The 21,122-nt window shown below is 48.2% G+C and overlaps 1 non-coding gene across 1 annotated transcript; it reads right to left on the minus strand.

The window, feature by feature from the left end:
* Nucleotides 1–1,663: 1,663 nt before the first annotated feature.
* TRNAT-UGU (transfer RNA threonine (anticodon UGU)) lies at nucleotides 1,664–1,735 on the minus strand. The gene has a single exon. It is a non-coding gene; the product is annotated as a tRNA-Thr (tRNA).
* Nucleotides 1,736–21,122: the final 19,387 nt, after the last annotated feature.

Here is a 21,122-nt window from a genome sequence, read left to right on the forward strand (position 1 = left end):
CCTCACTAGATAACGTTTCTTACGTTAAACTTTGCCAGGTTCAGATGCCAATGGCGGCCTGTGCTCCTATCTAACTACATGTAAAAGGAGACTTCGTTTTTTCTCAGGAACCACTGCACCAAATTTGGCGAAGTTTGTTGCATTTAAAAGAACAACTTAAAATCTACTGACTGTTGGCTACGAATTTTTTATTATGTCGTCAGTTCTAATTCAAAGTTGCGAAAAATCAAAATATTAATAAAGCGAAACTACGAATTTTAGAACGTAACTGAGCAATGAAACATGATATCACAGTTCTGTGAATTGCATCTAATAGTGCATCTAATGCATACAAAATTGATAGGTTACACGTGAATTTCGGAAAAATACGGTACTGTTGAAATACAGCTTTTGCGGCACCCTTGCACACAGCCTAACGAAGTTATATAAGATACAAAGTGGTCATATCAAATTTGACCGCTATGAATGTTCTAACAGATGCCGTTTACAGAACCGTGATATCTGTTCTTGATGTAGAGTTATTATTCTATAAAATTCGAGCTTCTATATTTTGAACTTCCGAATTTTCGAAAATCTTTTTAACAAATTCAGACCCTAAATCGAAATTCCGCTTGCAGCAGTCACTAGAATTGAACTTTCTCTCTGAAATGCAACGCATATAATTAAAATCGGTCAAGGGGTTATTTCAGAAGACCGTTTTTGCCCATTACATGTAATTGCCCATTACATGTAGCTAAAGCTTCCTCTTAACCCTTTTATTTAACTATTTATCGCACATTTACCATCTGCATCACCATATGTCGTTATATCTTGCACATAAACATGTCCCGGAGAAGGGAACGCAATCTTAGATTTTTTTTTATCGGTACTGCCTCCAGAAAATAACCGACATGGTAGACGAAGAAAAAAAAAGAATAGTGCCGTTGACAGAAACGTAACGCCGGCAATGGGGATTGAACTCACGACCGTTGGCTTACGAGACCAGCGCTCTGCCACTAAACTATGGTGGCGACGTTGGTGGGACGGACAACGTCGCGTTATTTTTAGTGAAGCGACGAAATTAACCGCACAGGAAATGAAAATGTATTCAGCACAAATACGCGCACGTACAAATTGCTGGCTCGCCCAGTAACCGGCCCATTAAGAACAGATATAGAACAACTGAAGAAAAAGAACTGAAGAAAAAGAAGCGGGGGACAGTTCTCATTGCAGGCCAATAGAGAAGCATGTTTGCTTGCAAATAGGAGTAACAAAAAGGAGGTTGTCCCTGCAAACAGAGGCAAGTAGGCGTATTTTTTTTCCCCGCAGTCGCTGAACACGTCATTCCGTACAAAGTAGACTTCATTAGAGAGAGGGAATGCAAATTATTTATGAGAAAGGAATGATAAAAAGCTGAGGAGCTATTGAAAAAGACGGCACATTAATTTCTAGTGCAAAATGGCTGAATGCATTGTCAGTTATTCAAAATAAACATTCCTTGTAAGTGCGCAAATGTGACACATATTTCGAACAGGGGCCGATAGAGCTTTGTGTAAGAATAAAGCGTTCTCTAAGCATGTGTACTTGAATCGTCAAACTTCGAAGCGCAGCTATGGAATAAAGAAGGGAAGAAAATTGCAACGGTTTAAAAGAATATCCCCGCGAGAAAAAAGAAAGACTGCACAGCCGCCAGTGAGGATCGAACTCACGACCGCTGGTTTACAAGACCAGCGCTCTGCCACTGAGCTATAGCGGCCTGCCTCTTAGACCTGTTAAGATGCTAGTCACATTCCTTTCATCGTCGCAATCGCGGGAAACCGTTACGTTAGTGTCATAAGTATGCATATTATAGGTCTTGCGATAACGGTGATGACTGCCCATTGTTCCCTTACAATACAATGCAGGGAGACGACCACAATAAAACGAACTAGCGCTGCCCATGGTTTCTAGCACAGCCTTAACTTCTTACCGCTTTTTTACTAGTTTTTCATTTGTTTGTTTGTTTGTTTCGATATTTGCCAACCGTACATTACGCTTTATGAACGAATAGGATCACCATATGTAATTTGTCTTTATTGGAGAGCATAGTTTCAACGTTCTCACAAGCTTTCAATAGGGAGATTTAGAATCGCGTTTGCGCCCAAGCGTAAACGCATTAGGTACGTATATAAAGAAATATCATTCTCCTAACTGCGCATGCTCCGAACACTATTGGGTTTCTGGTAGTTTGCGTGCGCACTGATAACGTACCTTGTCAGGCAAATTTAACTTTCGTAACGCCTATACAGGCACGAAAAGAAATAGCAGGGTAAAAAATAGCACCCGTGATTTCCGCTACAGCAGGAATTCGCGTGATGGCGACATTGTCGCTCTCGCTGATCGCCACCAACTATTCAAATGAGCTTTCTCTTTCTCTAAATTCATCTGAAACGTTGTTAATGAACGCTTAGCACTACCGATTTCTCAAATCGTTCGTCAATTGTGGCGTTTGCAGGCCTAGCGAGATGCGTTTGCTTAGAAACGACACGATGATTGGTAATGGAATGTCTTGGTTTGGATAGGTTTAGCGTGAGGCACCCCGTCTTGTACAGTCTTCCTTACCATTGCGCTGTAATGCGTTAATACGTTAAACTAAAGGTCCTGAAGGGACGAGCACCCTAACGTCTCGCAAAGATGCTTGAGTCTAACATAAGGCGACAGACGGTATTCCAAAACTATACAAACACAAAAAAAGTGGACGCTATCTTTTAACACAATAGAACGCAGTTTTGTGGTTGTCCAGAAAGATATTAAACACCCACTCACATCGCCGGCCTGCCGCGAAAGAGCTCGCTTCAGTATCGTTTCGGGAGGGCGCCGAGCGACGGAATGATAACCACTGTGATAGGCGTCATGGCATTGAGCCAAGTACCGAGATAATGAAAATACATCTAGCGAATGCTTCATATGAGGGCTGATGCAGCTATGCTGGGGCCGAATTTTATAAAGGCCGATCCACACGACGGACCAAATTGCTCTTTTGGAGCGCGGTCCGCGCATCACGTGATAGGACGTCACCAGTTCGTGCCGATCGCCATTGGCCCGCGCAAGGCCGCGGCCCTCGCGGTCCAACAAATCGCCTAGGCTTTTCCCGCGTCAGTTTTGGCGGCGGACCGCACGCAAAACGCAGCAATTTGGCGTAGCCAACGAATGTGGTCCGGCAACAGAGTGTCTTAAGCCAAATCCAATCTAGTTATCGGCTCAACAAAAGCCAGTCGTTTCATGTCCGCCGTTTCGCCTACACGTGCGTGCAGCAGATAAATCTGTTAGACACCATGTCCTCTTGGAGTGAAGAGGATGGGTTTTTATTTGGTATCCTTCGTTGAGTAGTTCCCGGCTTTCTGGGACTCGAGCCGGAATGATTACAATGGTAACGCTAAAAAGCGTTAGTGTAGCTGGTTGGTCTGCTCTGCCGTCTGCTATACCATTGGTCCAGTGGTCCGTCGTGTGGATCGTCTGCTGTGTGGATGTGCTCTGAACCAGACCGGAGCGCGGCGGGCCGTGACGTCGCACCACGTGATCGAAAATAACGTATAGCGCGAAGGACAAGGACTGCGATAGACGACAGTCCTTGTGCTTCGCGCTGTAGGTTATTTTTGATCATGAATTACCAACTAGCTCAAGCAACCACCCAGTTCGCATCACGTGACCGATCGGCCCGCCGACTTGGTCCATCGTGTGGATCGGCCTTAACGGTTTGGTTGGGGAGCCGTTCGTTTGGCCTAGCCTGATTGGCCAAAGTTGGGTTACGTCACAGGGCGTCACAGGCAGCGGGGCGGTTTCGCAATTTATGAATACGTCACGTATCTGTGAATCATTTTCAAAGCGAACCGGTCGTAGGAACCGGCGAAGGGGTAGTCCGCTTTGGCTTCCGTTGCTGTGGCTTGGCTGTTGGCTTGCGACCGTGGTCGCGCACGCCGGTCGCGCGACCCCGGAGACATGCGGGCGTTGGTTGCTTCGGAGGCTATTACTTGCCTTCGTCGTCTTCTTGGCGTTGCTCTTTCGGTGTGGACCAAGGCTAGAAGTGCGATACGCGTTCGAATAGGTGACGGATAATGAGTTGCACCGCACTTGCCGGCTGTCTAAGTAGACCTTTTCCAAACTGCGCTGTCAATTGGAGGAGGCTTGGGTGCAAGCGTGCCAGTGGTCATTCCACGCAGTGAAAGGGATATTGTGCGCTGCGGTTTATCGCCACCGGCCTGCAGCTCCCAGAATGTCGGTTGGGCGCCAAGCATTAATCGTGATGGCCTAGATCTCTGCTGCCGACACTGTCCACAAAGTTGCTCTCGCAATTACTGTGTTGGCCGGTAGAAGGGCTGGGTCAGCTTTCCCGTGACCTCCGCTTCAAAGCCAATGCCAAGGAGACATTTGCATGGTGAGATTGAATACCCAGTGCTATCGCCAGCGTGAAAAGCTCGCAGATTGCCGTTCAGCAATCAGAAGGGCTCAACCTAGGCTAATTCAGCGCTTCCTTCATTCAGCTGATAAAACTATACAGTATGGATGGGAAGATATTTTGGAGATCTCTTATTTCGCTGCCCTTTTTTCTCTAGTTCGGGAGTGGTAGACTTTGTTCCTCAATTTTAGGGCACAGCGCGCATCGTCAGCACCACACTCTTTGATTTTACTTCGCGCAGGCAATGCAGGGCCCGTATATTGTAATGTTCGAATGCAAGTTCCATTGTTTCTATCACGCGACGCGCCGTGGGGCAGATCGAAGAGATAGCGGCAGCGCGGCGGCGAGCGAGTAGTGTCTGAGCCGATAACGAAGGGCGAAAAAAGTAGGATAATTGATATATATATAGTCAGCTAGTAAAGGTGTACCTAAGAACCAGTTCGCGGTTTTGTCACGCACGCTACTTAAGAAGTGTTGGCCGTGCGTTCCTGTTGCGTGAATCATACGAGATCCAGGTAGCAGGCAACATAGCGCTGCGCTCTGGCAATTCAATTACGCTAGCGATAACGCCTGTCGGCTGAGAATGAAAAAGAATGACATTAATAAATTACTTCTGCATTTCATAAACGCCCGGCACTACACGTTTATACTTCAGAACTTGGCGTATAAAATTTAATTGATATTTTACATTTATGTAGCAGACAGAAACATTCTGCAATTTTTCGGTTAGCTCGTCATATAACGACGTACACTTAAGAAGTCGCACCCTCTCATCTATTGGTCGCGTCCTCCCCTTCTTCCAGCACCAGCTGCCAGCGGCACATTTAGTGCCGTAAGCGGCGAAGCGAACAGTTCGTATTCCGAACAGTTAAAAGATTCGGCCCCTGATGTTGCTTGGCTACAGTGAAACCATACCAAGTGTTTTTTATCTGGAACACACACACAACACACACGCGCACACACACACACACACACACACACACACACACACACACACACACACACACACACACACACACACACACACACACACACACACACACACACACACACACACACACACACACACACACACACACACACACACACACACACACACACATGAAAAAAATCTCTGTCATGTCTATATACCCGCCAAATATTTTTCAACTAGGATGCGTCGCTAGTCGTCATCAGCAGCAAGAAAAATGTCGACGACAATACTGTAATTCACCTAGAACATTGTTTAGGTTACACGATGCTTAAAAGTGGTCTAAATCACGAATTACCTTTTTAGTTGGTCACTTAAGGGCACATGTTTCAGGTACGAAACTGAAGCCGAGGAGTATTTAATATACGTCTGCTTATCAGAAATCCTAAGACTACCACCACTTTTGGGATATTCGCTCCTAAAATCCGCTAAAAACCCCGGCCGTACGATTTAGAAGAACTTAGAAGCGACTTAGAACCCTTAGAAGCACGCGCTTTCGAACTGTTCTCAGAACCGCTAATGCAGTTCATAGAAAATTTTAAAGTAGCACATCTCAAAGGTTTGCCAGTCTTAGAATTTCTGCTAAGTCGATGTGACATCGGAAGGGTGTAGCTAACTGTGAAATTTGGGAATCCAGTAGATTAACATGGTCCTCTTCGAAGTGCACGATAGGCTGCTGCACTGTAAATAAGTTGATACACTACTGCACTGTAAATGAGTTGACGTTATGTTCTATGTCGCGTTTTCTTTCTTTAGCTGCGGAAGTACGACCGATTGCAAAAATTTGAGCAATCTGAGCAAATCTGACAAAAATCTCTGAGCGTTTCCTTGGCTCTCCTGGAGAGACAAAGCTCAATGCCCAAGTGGGTCTATACATATTGCAACTACACATACTGTCCCTGAAATAATTGGACACGTGTGCGTGTCTCGGTATGCATGCGAGCGTGTGCGCGCGCAAGAGTGTGTGCACCCATCTGTGCACGCGTGTTGGTGTGATTGGCGCCGAATTCGTGACCGAAGGTGATTGCTCCGAGCTTAAAGGTATGCACGAAACGCAACATCGTAAAATACTCCTCGTTTCTGTTTGTTTGGTGCCACTTGAAATGAACACCGGCCTCCAGATCTCGCCGGTCAACTCAGATGAGAGCAGCAGTCGCCCAAGTCGTGCCGGCTAAGCACAATTTATACAGGCCATATATTTTCGACAGATGTAGTACTAATGCCGGGGAGATTGTGGAGGAGTCGGGCAGTTTCAAATATTTTTACACCATTTCAGCAGTGCGGTGAAGAAAACTCGCCAGTGATATCGCTACCATGCATGTAATTTCCCTGGTAATTTTCCGCCGCTAATATGTACAAAGCCCCGGTCAGTGGAAAATTGGCTTTTTAAATGCGCAAATTAACCATCCAACGGTCACTCACGTTCTGCTACAGGCCTGAAACTGTCGCGTTAGCTAACTGGTTCATGAATCATGGCAAAAAAAAGTTTGGAAAGGGAACGTAGACGTTAAAGGTACAAGTAGTAAACAGCGCTAAACAGGATGAAGACAGGGACACAGACCACAGCGCTGACTAACAACAAAGTGTATTTATTCTTATAGTCAGCATATACACGGTGCGGCAGGCATTTGAGAACACGCATTTCGTGAGCGCCATCCTCTAGGTACATAACAGCAGAAAATACCTCTTTGCTGCAGGTAACCACGCCAGAAGTTCAGCTAACTCGGTAAATGAAGAGGCATGCAGTTATCGTGTCCTTGGCTGCAGGACAGGCTGATTTTGACATCACCACATTCTTGCAGGTTGCCCGATCATTCGTGCTGAAAGTTCGGAAAGAACTGGAGGCTGCCAACGGTGATCTGGACGCTGTTTCACAAACGAAACGACATTGTCAGCGTTCTGACACTTTTAGGACAGTAGAATTCATTTTTTCGCGTCCCAGGTATCAATGATGAATACCTTGGCAAGTCGATGAGAGCCCTCGCCAAGGAGGTGGAGCTTGGCGAGGTCACTGTGAGACGTGTGTTTCATGAGGACCTTCGCTACAAGTCTTATGCGGAGAGGACAGCTGTCGTCGGAGAACCTAAGGAGAACCGCCTGACCAGAGCTAAGCGTCTCCTGGCCAAACTGAAACACCCAGAGGAGCCTGGAATATTGTGGCGTTTCTACGATGAGAAAAGGTTCGTCCAGGACCAGGGGTTGAAATGCAAAAATGATTGGTGGCTGTGTAAAGGCCCCGAGGATGTTCCAGCGGTCGTGCGCACAAAATTTCCAGCATCCGTGATTGTCCTGGGTGTCGTGAGCGGTGAAGGAGTCGTGCCTCCACATTTGTTTTCTCCAAGGTGCCAGAGTTAAGTTATTGCTTACACTGAGGTATTGAGCATGGTTGTGAAGCCCTAGATTGCTGCTGTAGCACGTGAGAGCCCGCATGTTTTCCAATATGCAGCATCCTACACAGCCCATACCACACAAGAACGGATGGCCGAGAGCCTCGACGACCACGTTACTCCAAAGATATGCCCTCCCAGCTTCCCAAATCTCAACTCAATGGGCTACTACGTATGGGGCGTAGTTGAAAGGCAGTCCAATAGGCACCCACAAAACACCCTTGAGGCTCTCAGGGGAGCTACTGTTGATGCGATGGCGAATGTTCCAAAAACACACCTCATCACAGCCTGCGGTCGGTTTCGACAGTGTGTGGAGTCTGTGATTGATGCTCTCGGCGGTGTCATTGAACCATGACATTGATTGCATGTATGGCCACCTGTACACAGCGTAAATAGTCATAAATTATCTGTATCCAGTATCTGTGTCAGTTTGCTTGTGGGCGAGACTTCGTTTTCAAATACCTGCCGCACCCGGTATATACTCTACCGCTATCTCATAGCAGTTCATTTTTACTACATCAAGGTTTAAGTTTGCGATAGAGTATATATATGTTGATTGAAAGAATAAATACACTTGGTTGTTAGCACTGTGGTTTGTGTCTCCCTTTTGGTCCTGTTGTTTAGGGCTGTTTACTGCTCGTAATCATGAACCAACTAGCCCAAATGCGTACTTTTCTGCATTTAAAGGTATAGCTGGCACATCTTATGAATAGTTCATTCTTTTATAGTTGGAAAAATTGAGCTGGGAAGTGGTATATATCGCACTGATAAACAGCAGCGCCGAAACTCACTTTTAAGGTTCCGCTTAAGAATAAAAGAATTACTTTCCACACATTGTTGTCGTAACATTTCTCCACGAAAGATCCGTCAATATTTTAAAGATAGGGTGAAGAGCACCGAGGACATACATATAGTTAAGAGGGAAGGTCATAAAATGAAGATTGAGAACATGGACATCATTCTTTCCTTTACCCGTCCGGACGTATAGCTGTATAAAAAATATTGTGAAGATTTAGCAAAGGATATAGTTTATAAATTGACCACCAATTACTACCCAATTACTAGCACTTTACTACTTTTATTATTTCATACTTGCATTAAGGGCCACTTTTACTAAGCAATAAATAGGTCAAACAGACCAGTTAGTAGAAGGTAATACCGCAGTAAGCTCTGGTGTTTTATAATGAGTACTGGTGGTCTTTATCCGAAGCTTCGATAAACTATAGTTTCCATCATTATTATCAATTAAAAGCTATGTGCTGCGTTGGGTCACACGTATGTGCAGATTTAACGTTATATAAGTATAGGGTCATAATTTCGTTCCTTTATCCAAATAAATAATCTCACACCAGTACAGTTTATGCTCCTGATGCTTAGGCTGGATATGATGATGAAGTTGTTCATAGAAACGTGCCACATATAATATTCCGATTATGACATCCTGTGGTGCGATGTTCACCGTTGTCGTTTGTTCCTTTCTGTACCATGCAATTTATTATACACAATCTAATGTTACTGTCATGACCCTCACGTGTCATTATTCAGTGGTGTTGTAAGTATCACTAAACCGAGGGGCGATGCGGTACTCTAGTTGTCTTTTTTGCTCACATATTTAAATACAGTTTGAGAATAACGCAAATCAGTTCTGCGGTAGTCCGTAAGGTAGAGAAACGCTCATGAACTAAAAGATTTACATCTACCGCTGTGTAGCATGAAACTACAAAAGAAACCCGCACGGGTTTCTGTGACGCAAGGCTTGGTACTTGAAGAAACATTCGTCCTGTTACGAGATTCGAACATGGGGCCGACTCCTTTCCGGAGTGGTCAGTCTACCATGCGAACTATCCAGGAGGCTAGCACATGGCAGCTGGATGGCGAATTATTCGACAACTAGAAGAACAGTTGAACCTGTTCGAACCACTACCACCGCCGAGCGCCACGCCCTATAGCGAGTGTTACGTCATTTCATGCACCTGTACTTGCTCTTCTATAAGCACAGGCGGTGAGTTAATCACTAATGACTGTTGATGCGTAGTTTTGTGCAGTAGATTTTGACTTCGTTGGAGGGAATAATGTCGCTTCAAACTGCGGCTGAAGTGGCAAAACATCAGCGCCATTGCACTCACCGTATACACGCTTTCGCGGTTTCGTCTTCCAGTGTGTCACTTCATCTGTTTCAAGAGTGCATTCTCTTTTGTGGCTCTGAAATCGCTGTGTTCACTTTCGTGATCTTCCGAAATATTGCGCACGTGTCATACGCTTGCAAATAGTGCACCCATGCGGCTCTCTGCACTTTCCAGTTCCATCTGCCATTCAAAAATAGGTCGTGCACACATACATTGCGGTCGCAAAATAGAAAAAATAAAATATGGGGTTTTACGTGCCGAAACCACTTTCTGATTATGAGGAACGCCGTGGTGAAGAACTCCGGAAATTTCGACTACCTGGGGTTCTTTAACGTGCACCTAAATCTAAGTACACGGGTGTTTTCGTATTTCACCCCCATCGAAATACGGCTGCCGTGGCCGGGATTCGATCCCGCGACCAGGTGCTCAGCAGCCCAACACCATAGCCACTGAACAACCACGGCGGGTTGCGGTCGCAAAATCGCGTACGATACGTTATTACATTATACGGGCGTCGCCAGAAGTTCGCGCAGTAAACAGCTCTGCTCACCGCGAAGATGCGAAAGAGTCGGGGGCCATCGGTGTTGGTCGAAAGCGGCAGCACGTCGTCCATCATCACGGCCAGCGCCAGGTTAAACGACAACCCCAGCAGCATGAGCAGCAGTACCAACGCCAGGCTGGGCACGTCCGCGGACAGCATCACGTTCAGCTGGTCCCACTGCATGCCGGTCACTGCGCATGCCGACAACCCGTGTTGTCTCAGTTTCAGGAGTGTTGATTCGGGGTCGAGAAGATCTTTTTGATGCTTTGTGCGATGCTGTATAGCAGACAGACTCTGAGGCTTACAAACACACACATGCCCACGCAACATCTACCGTCTTCAAGAAATGTCGTGCCTGTTAATAACTAAAAGGTACCGACATATTGCCACAAAGTTTGCTGTTATCATGACAACCGTAGGTAATAAGGACGCAGGTAAAAGCATTTACCACCTACAGAAGTTTGTCCGTACGTCAAGCACAGTTGACAACAGTTAACAAATAGCGGATGCTAACGACACCTATGGTACTGTGACATTTGTCACAATAATTATAACTACTGTTCGCGAAATTATTTAGCTATTGCATAAGTAGCGTCGTTTATCTTTGTGGTTAACTGCACATTTCTTAGTCATTTTCTCCCGCTTCCTTTTGAATGCCGCAGGCCTCTTGAGAAGTAACATAAACAAATGAATAAATTAAATTTTGCTTACAAATAAATGTAGCTTCATTTTTTTATAGTGTAGTACGATCTGTTTTCTTTAAACGTGGAATTTACATAGCCAGGAAGTCATTTGATCGCTGTTGTTTTAAAAGTGTAACGGCGTAACCAAGAAAAGACAAAACAAAAAAGACGAACGCATTTGCCACGCTTTTTTCTTATGTTCACAGCACAATAAAAAAAAAACACCATGTGAGGGCCATGCGTTATATGAATATGAGGTTGAGTGTAATAATCCAAACTGTACAAAAAGGAACAACCAATAATGAATAATGAATCGCATAGTTTAATGATTGGGATACTGCGCGACACGTTTCTGAGGACGACCTTATGAGCTTTAAGCTTAAGCAGCGTATGTTTTGCCAGTTAGTACTGTGAGGATGCGCGACTCTCACGCGTCCCCTGATATGTTGTTTTCCCGCACGGCTCGCGTGGCCTGGCGCCCGCGGCGGTCGGAGTGGTTGAGGCGCAGTACGAGAGATGGCGCGAGTGTTGCGCTGCTAACGCCGCCGACAGGCGGGGTTACTTGGGCGGCGAAAGACAAGGCGCTTCCTCTTTGGCGGCGGGACAGCAAACAGTGTGGACGTGCCGCGCGTGCGCCGATCCATGCTTCTGCGAGACCGTCTCGCGTGGCCGCTTTCGAACGCGCCACCGTTCGCGTGACCGTACGCGCGAACGACCAGGCGTTGGGATCCAGCATGGGGCGAACATATTCGCTCGCTATCCGGTCGGGGTGAGTCGGACTTCCTAAATTTGTCGCGCGCCCGTCGGCATGTTTTGTGGATAGCAACTCGGCTAGCAGACATTGATCTATGAAAGGTGCAATAAATGCCCTTGTGATTGTTTGCTCTACTGTGTTGTCGTCCCTTTGTCCCAAGGGGACGGGAGGAGAACCCCACAGTACTTATATAGATGAATACAGAAACAAGGTTGTGAACCTGAATTTTTATAACGTATACTCTGTACATACGTGCCCCAGAAGGTAAAATATGAATACTAATGAAACATGATAATGGTCGCTATAGCTTTTAAGGATGTCGCATTTAAACCGCTATTGCACAGCATAATAGGCCACGGATAAGTCTAGCTAATAGGCTTTGCTACCTTGACCACCACGCAACAGCGGATGACATGCGTCAGTAATTTTCTAGTAAAAGGCTAGTAGTAGTCCAGCGCTGCTGTTCTCAAAAATTCAATTATTTCTTGCTCGCTGCTTCACAGATACTTTTTAAAGCTTCCAAATATCGTTGCCGATCGACCGTCTTCTCTTGTGAAAGAAACTGCTGTTTAATTAAAATTTTGTAAGGAAAACCGAAAAACCGGGACATGTGACCATACTTGTCGCGCCTTCGTGCGCTGTGGCGAAATTTGTCGCGTCCACTGTGATGGTTGACGCTTAGTTTCAACACATATGTAGTAACCATACACTCATGTCTCGTCCCCCAGCGATGATGCTTTTTATTAGTTTTTCATCACATGTAGCCCGTCGTGCAACTCAATTTCATTAGTGTTTCCATTTTTTTCATCTCACAAAAGGCACAGCAGTACTTTTTCTTTTTTTTTTATGCGGGGTGGCCCGTTCACAACATGTCGGTGAGAATCTGATGGCGCTCATCAAACTTCAGGCATTCCATCTAAAAACTGCAGTTCTGGCGATTCCGACCTCTTAAGCCACGGCCCAGATTATCAGCGGTGGTTCGAACGAATCACTTCAATCACTTCATTCAAATCAAAATTATTTTTAAAATCAGTGCCATTTCTCAGCTGTCATCATCTTCAACGGAAGTAAAACCTTCACTATGTTTGGAGAAGAATTGTGCGTTGCAGTGTTCCCTAAACATTGCGCAAGCTCCGAAAGCTGTTTGTAGCTTCTCATATGTCTCCGCAAAGTATTTTTCAAGGTATGACACGGAATTTACGTCAAACTCGCGGCTCTCCCGACTCGTTCCTTTTAACGCGCAGGCTATATCGGCTGAAGTATTCTGCATCAGTTGACACGCACGTGCATAACCAAACAACAAATACACCGACTTGTGCAGAGTTATTCTTGCCAGCTGGTGCACTAAATGTACAAGAGAGCAATAGTATTTGCCTTCAAGGTTAGATCTCTCTTATCAGTAATTTAAAAAGTTCTCGGTCTTTCAGGATAGACTTCGTGTAAGTATAAACGCTTCGTACACCCACCACAGGCATCGTTGACGCGCTGTTTCTAACAGGAACATGAAGAATGTGCTACTGAGGCACTTCTGTGAATGTTAAGTAAGATCACTCAACCGTGCATCGTACATTGCAACTTTTTTTTTAATTTTTTACACCGCAGTTTTCGTAGTACATATTGAATAAGTAGAAATCTAGCTGGTGGCGCTGCGAGCAGCCGTCCCGATCAGACGCACGTTCGCATCGCTCCGACGTTTTTGAAGCTTCGGGCCCGGAAGTTTTTGGGCTAGGCTCCCAAAGATGGATGGGCCACCACCGTCATGTTCCTCGACATCCCAGGATAACGTTTCGAACGTTTCCACGTCAACGACTGGTCCAGAAAACCAGTTGGAATCATCGGACACGCCCGCCGCCGGTGCCAACATGGCTTCGGAGCAGCTGCAGCAAGACGCGACGGCAGCATCGCTTGAGAGCGGCGGCACAGATAACGCGACGGAATCTTCAGAACTGCTTGACGCCGACGCAAGCATGACGGGTGCGGATGACGAATCCAGCCAAGTGGTTGCGACGATACCTGTCTCCAATCCCTTTTCTGTTCTTGCCACGGAAAACACGCCTGTAAAGAGCCGTTCTCAGGTAAGATCTTGCAATTTTCCATCTGCGAAATTTGCCAAGAAATCAAGGGGGCCGTTCGGCGCTCCCCAGATAGTTCAACACAACGAACGCCTCGCGAGTAAACAGCACGGCGGGCAACTTAGCAGCTCCAATGCAGCTAACAACGCCTGCAATGCGAATGCGCTTTTCCGAGTGTAGGGCTGTGCGACAGCTTCCACGGCCACTTTGGCAGGCAGGCTAGGTCACTTTGCAAATAATGGGCAAACTGAAGAGGATGACTGGCAATATGTCCAGCGAAAGAACAAAACTACATCCGCCGATCCAATCAGTGTTAAACACACTGTGATAATTAAGCTCACCTCGCCTGCACTACTAGGCACTTTGCCAGCATACTGGCTGCACGGAGCCATTGCTGATGAGCTACAGATAATTCATTTTCATTCAGGCTTTCAAGTACACCCTCTTGAACGAAGCAATCAGTTTGCAGTTGACGTTTCGCACACTCATGCTAGAGACCGTCTTCTCGGACTTCAGTCTCTCATAATTTCTGGAAGGGAAACACCAATACAGGCTTATGAAACCATTCGCCCGGGCCAGATCCGCGGCGTCATCTATCGTGCCAATGGGCTTACAAGCGTACAGCTTATGGCCAACCTCAAGTGCTACTCGTGCAGGATAGTGAGTGCCAGGCCCATGGGTAAGAACGGAGCAGCTCTTATCACGTTTGAGAGCTCTAAACTGCCCCGCAAAATCCACCTATACAGCACTCTCCTACCGGTAATACCTTACCATCCTAAAGCTGCCATTTATGAGACCTGTCACGAAATTGGGCACCAAAAAAATTCGTGCCCGGTAGTCGACCAACGTCGATGCTCAGTTTGCGGTCGCCCTGCACATGGCAACCTCGAGATCTGTCCAGCAGAACCCCTATGCCGCAACTGTGGAGATCAACATGTAGCCACAGACCCGAGTGCCCTGCTCGGCAACTCGCTACGAAAACCCTTAGGAACGGCATTCTGCGACGTATCCGATTGTCCCGACGAAAGGAGCGTCAGCAACGAGCCGAGCTTCGTCGTGGCAACCAAACGTTTACGCAGGCTGCGCAAAAGAGCCCTGCCAGTACGCAGCCATCATCCTCGGGGCAATATGTGTTTGCTCCAAAGGACTTCCCTCCGATACAAAACCAGCCACTGCCGAAGACAACAGAGAGTAGGCGTAAACCTAAGAGGCAGGACCTTCGCAAACGATCCACCGAACCTGAGAGCTTTCGTCAAACGAATGCCACTCCTTCATCTTCACAAACAACACCCTTTGAACAATAGGTGACGGTACCCAATTACGCACGCGTACACAGGGCTTATGCTGAAGCCCTCTGCAACACACGACAAGGTGCAGAAATGCATCCTGATACCTACCACTCACGCACCGTACGCTTAGACAATGACCAGCTTAGGCAAATAGTCGTACTAGTTACTACCGAGGTTATCAAGCGCATGCTTCCACTCTTGGGTACGCCGCAGATTTCTCCAAGGCAAGAGATCGGACTTGAGCACTCATTAGCTTCAATTTCGCGGACCTCCCAGTTTAACAATGGTGGGTACTAGTGCGAAAACTCATGACATTTTTGCTGCGGATTCTACTGTTTGGTTCTTACAATGGAACTGCCGGGGAATCCGGCGTAAACGAACAGAACTCCAGAGGAGATTGTCCATCATGCGCACGCTTCCGTCAGCTATCTTACTTCAGGAGACTAGTACCAATAGCCCTAATCTAATAGGGTACAAACCTTATTGCACTCCTTCCATTCAACACCGACGTCCTGGGCCAGGATCGCGAAGAGCGCCTGCAGCAGCCAACGGGCAAGCATGCGTTCTTGTCCTCTCACACGTGGCCCACACAGAGCTTGATACTTCCGCGTGGTGCACGCAGACGCAGGAGGTAGCGGGAGTGCGCCTCACTCTAGACGGTGATCAACAAGCCTTGGTGTTTTCGGTTTATGCCAGGTCGTTCGGCACTACGACATATCGAGTGGATATATCTTTTGTGGCACATTACTTAAGAATATACCCACAGGATCGCGTTATAGTTGGGGGCGATTTCAACGCCATGCGCACATGCTGGGGCTACCACCGGTCAGATGCTCGTGGAAGACACCACCCAGTGGTGGTGTCATGGACACCTCGAGGGTGGCAATCTCGGGAACTTCAACAACGCCATCGCATAGAGGAGCTCGTCTCATGGGATGAATTCCGGCAAGCTCTCGGTGAAGATCACGTTCCCACCCACTTAGATCAGATCATCAAATTAATGATGCTAAGAAGAAAGCTACAACAAAGCTTTCAGTTAAATTCGATGCGCCGAAGCCGGACTCCCATCTTTTGAGCCTGTGGAATCGTAGGCTCCGTGCTCTCAAGGCGTATCGTCGATCTGGTCGCACAGCTCGTCGTAGGCGCGCGCTTTCTCGCATTACTCAGGAGATTAAGCGGTATACTATGCAACTCACTCTCAGAGATTGGCAGCTGCTCTGCCACTCGCTTAATGGCACAGCTAACTTATCGAAGGCCTGGCGCATATTTCGCGCTATCCTCGGACGCAAGCGGCCAAATTCACCGTCCCAAAGCATAGCTCTGAAACTGAACGTCTCCCCGGCTGAGCTAGCTATTCAAGCAGGGAAGGTCTTTTTTCCCCAACCAGAAAATGTGGGTGCCCTGCCTGCGGACCCCTCATCAGACAAATCCCACGAATACGACGTCCCCTTCACGTTAGATGAACTAGAGGCAGCACTGCATGACTCCAACCACAATAGCGCCCCGGGACCGGATGGAGTACGTTATTCAACGCTTCTGAACCTTCCGAAATCGTATAAACTGGCCCTGTTGAAAGTGATCAATGAACATTGGCTCAACGGTGATCTTCCCCCCGCCTGGAAGAGATCTGTGGTGATACCGATTCCAAAATCTGGCAGGCCAAGTCGGTCGTTACAACACCTCAGGCCAGTTTCCTTAACGTCTAACGTTTGTAAGGTGATGGAACGCATGGCTTTACGTAGATTGAATGGTACTTGGACAAACATAACATTCTGTCCCCTATGCAAGTAGGATTTCGCCGTGGGCTCTGCGCGCAAGATATTCTCAGAAGGCTTCATAAGGATGCTCTCGCATACCCTAGCAGCGCACAGCTCCGGGTAGTGGTTGGAGTCGACGTCAAAAAGGCGTTTGATTCCGTGCCCCACACTACTACACTTCACCGACTTCAGGCAGTGGGAATAGGTGGGAACCTGTACCGTTTCGTAAAAGCTTTTCTTGCGGACAGAACATTCGCGGTGATGGTTGGGGATACGCTCGGTGAATGGCAACGTAATTAAATCGGAGTCCCTCAAGGTGCTGTCATATCTCCCGCTCTTTTTAACATTGCCATGTCAGGCCTCCCACCATTGCTGACATCGATACCCGGTCTTAATTATGCCGTTTATGCGGACGATATAACCCTGTGGACCAATTCGGGGTCCCCTGGGGAGCAAGAACTAGCCCTGCAGGCAGGCCTCAACGCCGTCCACAACTACATTAAGGAGTGTGGCATGCAAACCTCACCACAGAAAACCGAGTACGTGGCTGTCATTAATGGACCGCGGCTGCGAGCCGAGGCCGAACGCAACCTTATCTCCCTTCGTTTAGGGGACTCTGTCATTTGCCGGAAACAAACAATTAGAATACTCGGCATGCTAACTGACGAGGATGGAGGAGCCAAAAGCTGGCTTCGTGGCACAGTTTTTAGTTGCCATCAGGCCTTACACCTTATGCGCCGCGTCTCTACGCGTGGGTGGGGAATATCAGAAGTTGGGCTCCGTCAAATAGCCCTAGCTCTCGTCGCATCAAAAGTACTATATGCATATCCTTACATGCGACTTAACGCGACCCAATGCCTTCAGCTTGAGCGCATCAACCGCAAGGCGATGCGCCTGGTTACCGGCTTACCACAGTACTGCCCTATTGCCGACCTACACGCATGTAGTAGAATCAATGCCCTGCAGGATCTGGCCGAACAGCAATTGCACGCCCAGCGTGTCCGTCTATCCACAACGGCGGCTGGCGTCAGATCCTACGGACATTAGGCTACAATGTCGGTAATCTAGAGCCGCTCTCATCTCCTGCCCCACCATGGGAACTTATCGATCTCGTAGATGGCATGCCACTACCAAAAAACGTGAGTTCCGCTAATCCACAAAGGCGTAAAGCTGCCGCAAAACGCCACGCGAAGATGTCATGCGAGCTAGCCCAAGATGGGGCCATTCAACTTTACACAGACGCCACTCAGTCTCCAAATGGTGCCGGCGTGGCTTGTCATGATTCCGAGTCGGATACCACTGCAGTCCAACGGCTTCCCGAGGAACATACTGTCACTAATCTTGAACTCATAGCCATACGCCTTGCCATCACTCGCATAGTAGAAAGACAGGATCCGGCTCCTTGTACCTATTATGTTTATACTGACTCGCAAGCAGCCTACACCGCCTGTCGCTCAGGGGGAGCGGACTAGGCCGTTCTTAAGGCCATTCGTGCTGAAGTCCGTCGCCTGCGAGGGGAAGGCTACACCACAATCGTCAAATGAGTTCCTGCACATGAAGGAATCACTGGAAACGAAAAGGCACACCAGGCCGTGCGCGCTGCAGCTCTTTCCGCACCTTTGCCTGGACCCACTGTCGTTTCCGCTTCCTGGGCCCCTGCCGCCTTTACACACCCGACGTCGCCCCCTATGGATAGGGCCGAGACATGGCACCGCGCACAGAGCTACCGCCGCAAGATTCTCCAGCATTTGGCCAACCCTGAGAAACTATATCGCCGCCCACCCAGCACATTTCGCAGGATAGAGGTGGTTCTTCTTCGCCGAGCCCAGACCGGCCAGCTTCTGTCACCAGCAAGGCTACACCTCATCAACCCGCACACATACCCGAGCCCTAAGTGCCCGGCATGCCCGGCCAGAGGTACGGCCGAAGATCTTCTGTGGAGCTGCTCTGACTTTGACACGGTCCGAGAAAGGACACTACGCTCCCTGGGCGGGAACCGACCTGGCACCCTGCAGGAGTGGCTCGACCCGCCATCGCACATTGGGCTCAAGGACGCAGTCCAGCTTTGGAGTGCTTTTTTGGACTTTTTCAGGGACAAGTAAGGGCCTGGCCGCCTCTTTGCAGAGCCGACCTCGGGACCACACCACCTCGAGGAAGAAGAGAGCACCGGTCCCCCTCCCCCTCCCCCATAGAGCACCCCTTTTCTGCCGCAAGGCTTGGCCTACTAAACGCAGAAATAAAGACGTATAAAAAAAAACGGCCGTGGCTTAGCTTGGTTAAGCCTGGTGATTGCGAAGCAATAGTGTGTCGCCGAGCTGCATACTGGGCACGCCGCTTAGAAAGTCGTTCTTCTCGTTCTTCTCCCGTCCCCGTAGCTCGCTGATGCTTCCTCTTTGCATTCTGCCGAGCTGCCTTGTTCGGGAGTTAGGCCGCCTTCAAGAGTGGAACGCGATAGCCTTATCGCACCCCGTTCGCACCGCCTACTCAAACGCGCTACGCGAGCCAAACGTCGCGATCGGCAAAGATAGCCGGGCCCCGACGCGCCATGAAGGCGGACGCGATCATGGGGCGAGTGGTGCGCCACGTGTCGGGGCAGCCCCGTACATTGCGAGGAGGGTGTCTTCTGTGTTTTCCCCAAGATGGCTCTGCGTGTGCGCAGAGCGCACAAGAAATGTAGTGGAAAGGTACTTCGCTACTCGTGAAACTGCGACTTCTGTAAGTTACGTGGTCATAATTACCGATATATACCGCAGTATAACGTTCTACGGAAAGTTTCTAAGGCAACACCGCATTCACTAGAGGCAATTTTGTCCCGTGTTGAAGTGGCGGATTCGTGGCTGAGTAGTAGCGTCTCCGTTTCACCCTCCGGAGACCCTGGTTCGATTCCCTCCAGCCCAGCTTACAAGATGTTTTTTATTTATGAAATGACGTTATTTATGTGACTTCACTCTAGGTCACGTGGTGTGACGTCACGCAGCGAGGTCACGCTAAAGGTCAATGGTGCCTACCACCGCCTCGCCACGGAACGGGCTGAAGTGCGACCTAAAGTAGTATTGCTTCGCAATAAAATAAAAGTAGAAATCTATTAGAAAGGCTTGTGTACTCCATGACAACCTATCACTGCTATCGAAATGACATCGCGGTTAAGCAAATGGAATCTGTCGGGACATAGAAATTGAACGACATTGGCAGGATATACACGGCTTGGTGTTACATGATTATTTGTTAATAGAAATATTGTGGGAATTTATAAGCTATTCTTTGTCATCTGTACACGATCATCATCATATGGGGTTTATATGGGGTTCTTCTTCATCATCGCTTGTGGGGCTGGCTCTCGAGTGTGCTCCGTGCTGTGGGCGTGGTCGGTTCGCCTAATCCTGTGACGCGGAATAAAGCCGTGATTACTGCTGCGTCACAAGTGGTGGAGTGTGCTCTTCGGTCCCCCGTCCTCTGACTCCCCGCTCAACCTCCTGGAGCTTCGATCGGGGTCGCCGATTGTGCCAGCTGTCCGCCAACATGTCGCAGGACGAGCCAACAGGCACTTCTACTTCCACCATCTCGGCCTCGACTACCCCAGCCTCTCCGTATTGGGTTGTCAGTGGGCACCAGCGTGATCCCCATCTGTTTGCTGGACTTCGCGGTGCAGACGTCGAGGATTGGCTGGACGACTATGACCGAGTGAGTTCGGCTAACCGTTGGGACGATGCGTCCAAGCTACGTCACGTCGCCTTTTATCTGACAGGCGTAGCGAAGACTTGGTTTTTCAACCATGAGGTTGATTTCACGAACTGGGGCGCTTTCAAACAGCAGCTCCGCCAAATCTTCGGTACACCGGCTGTTCGTTCTGCCCTCGCAAAAAAGACGCTCGACACTCGCAAGCAACAACCCGGTGAATCTTATACGTCGTACATCGAGGATGTGCTTGCTCTTTGTCGACGCGTGAACACGGCCATGACCGAATCAGACAGGGTTCGCCACATCCTCAAAGGCATCGGAGCTATTGCTTTCAATGCTTTAGCCATCCAGAACCCCGCTACCGTCGCTGATATCGTCGCTACTTGCCAGCGCCTTGACGAACTCGAATCAGTACGGTTGCAGCCGGACACCACTGCAAACACTAGCGCCG

The sequence above is a fragment of the Dermacentor andersoni genome, chromosome 5 (genome assembly GCF_023375885.2).
Source record: "Dermacentor andersoni chromosome 5, qqDerAnde1_hic_scaffold, whole genome shotgun sequence".
Lineage (NCBI taxonomy): Eukaryota > Metazoa > Arthropoda > Arachnida > Ixodida > Ixodidae > Dermacentor > Dermacentor andersoni.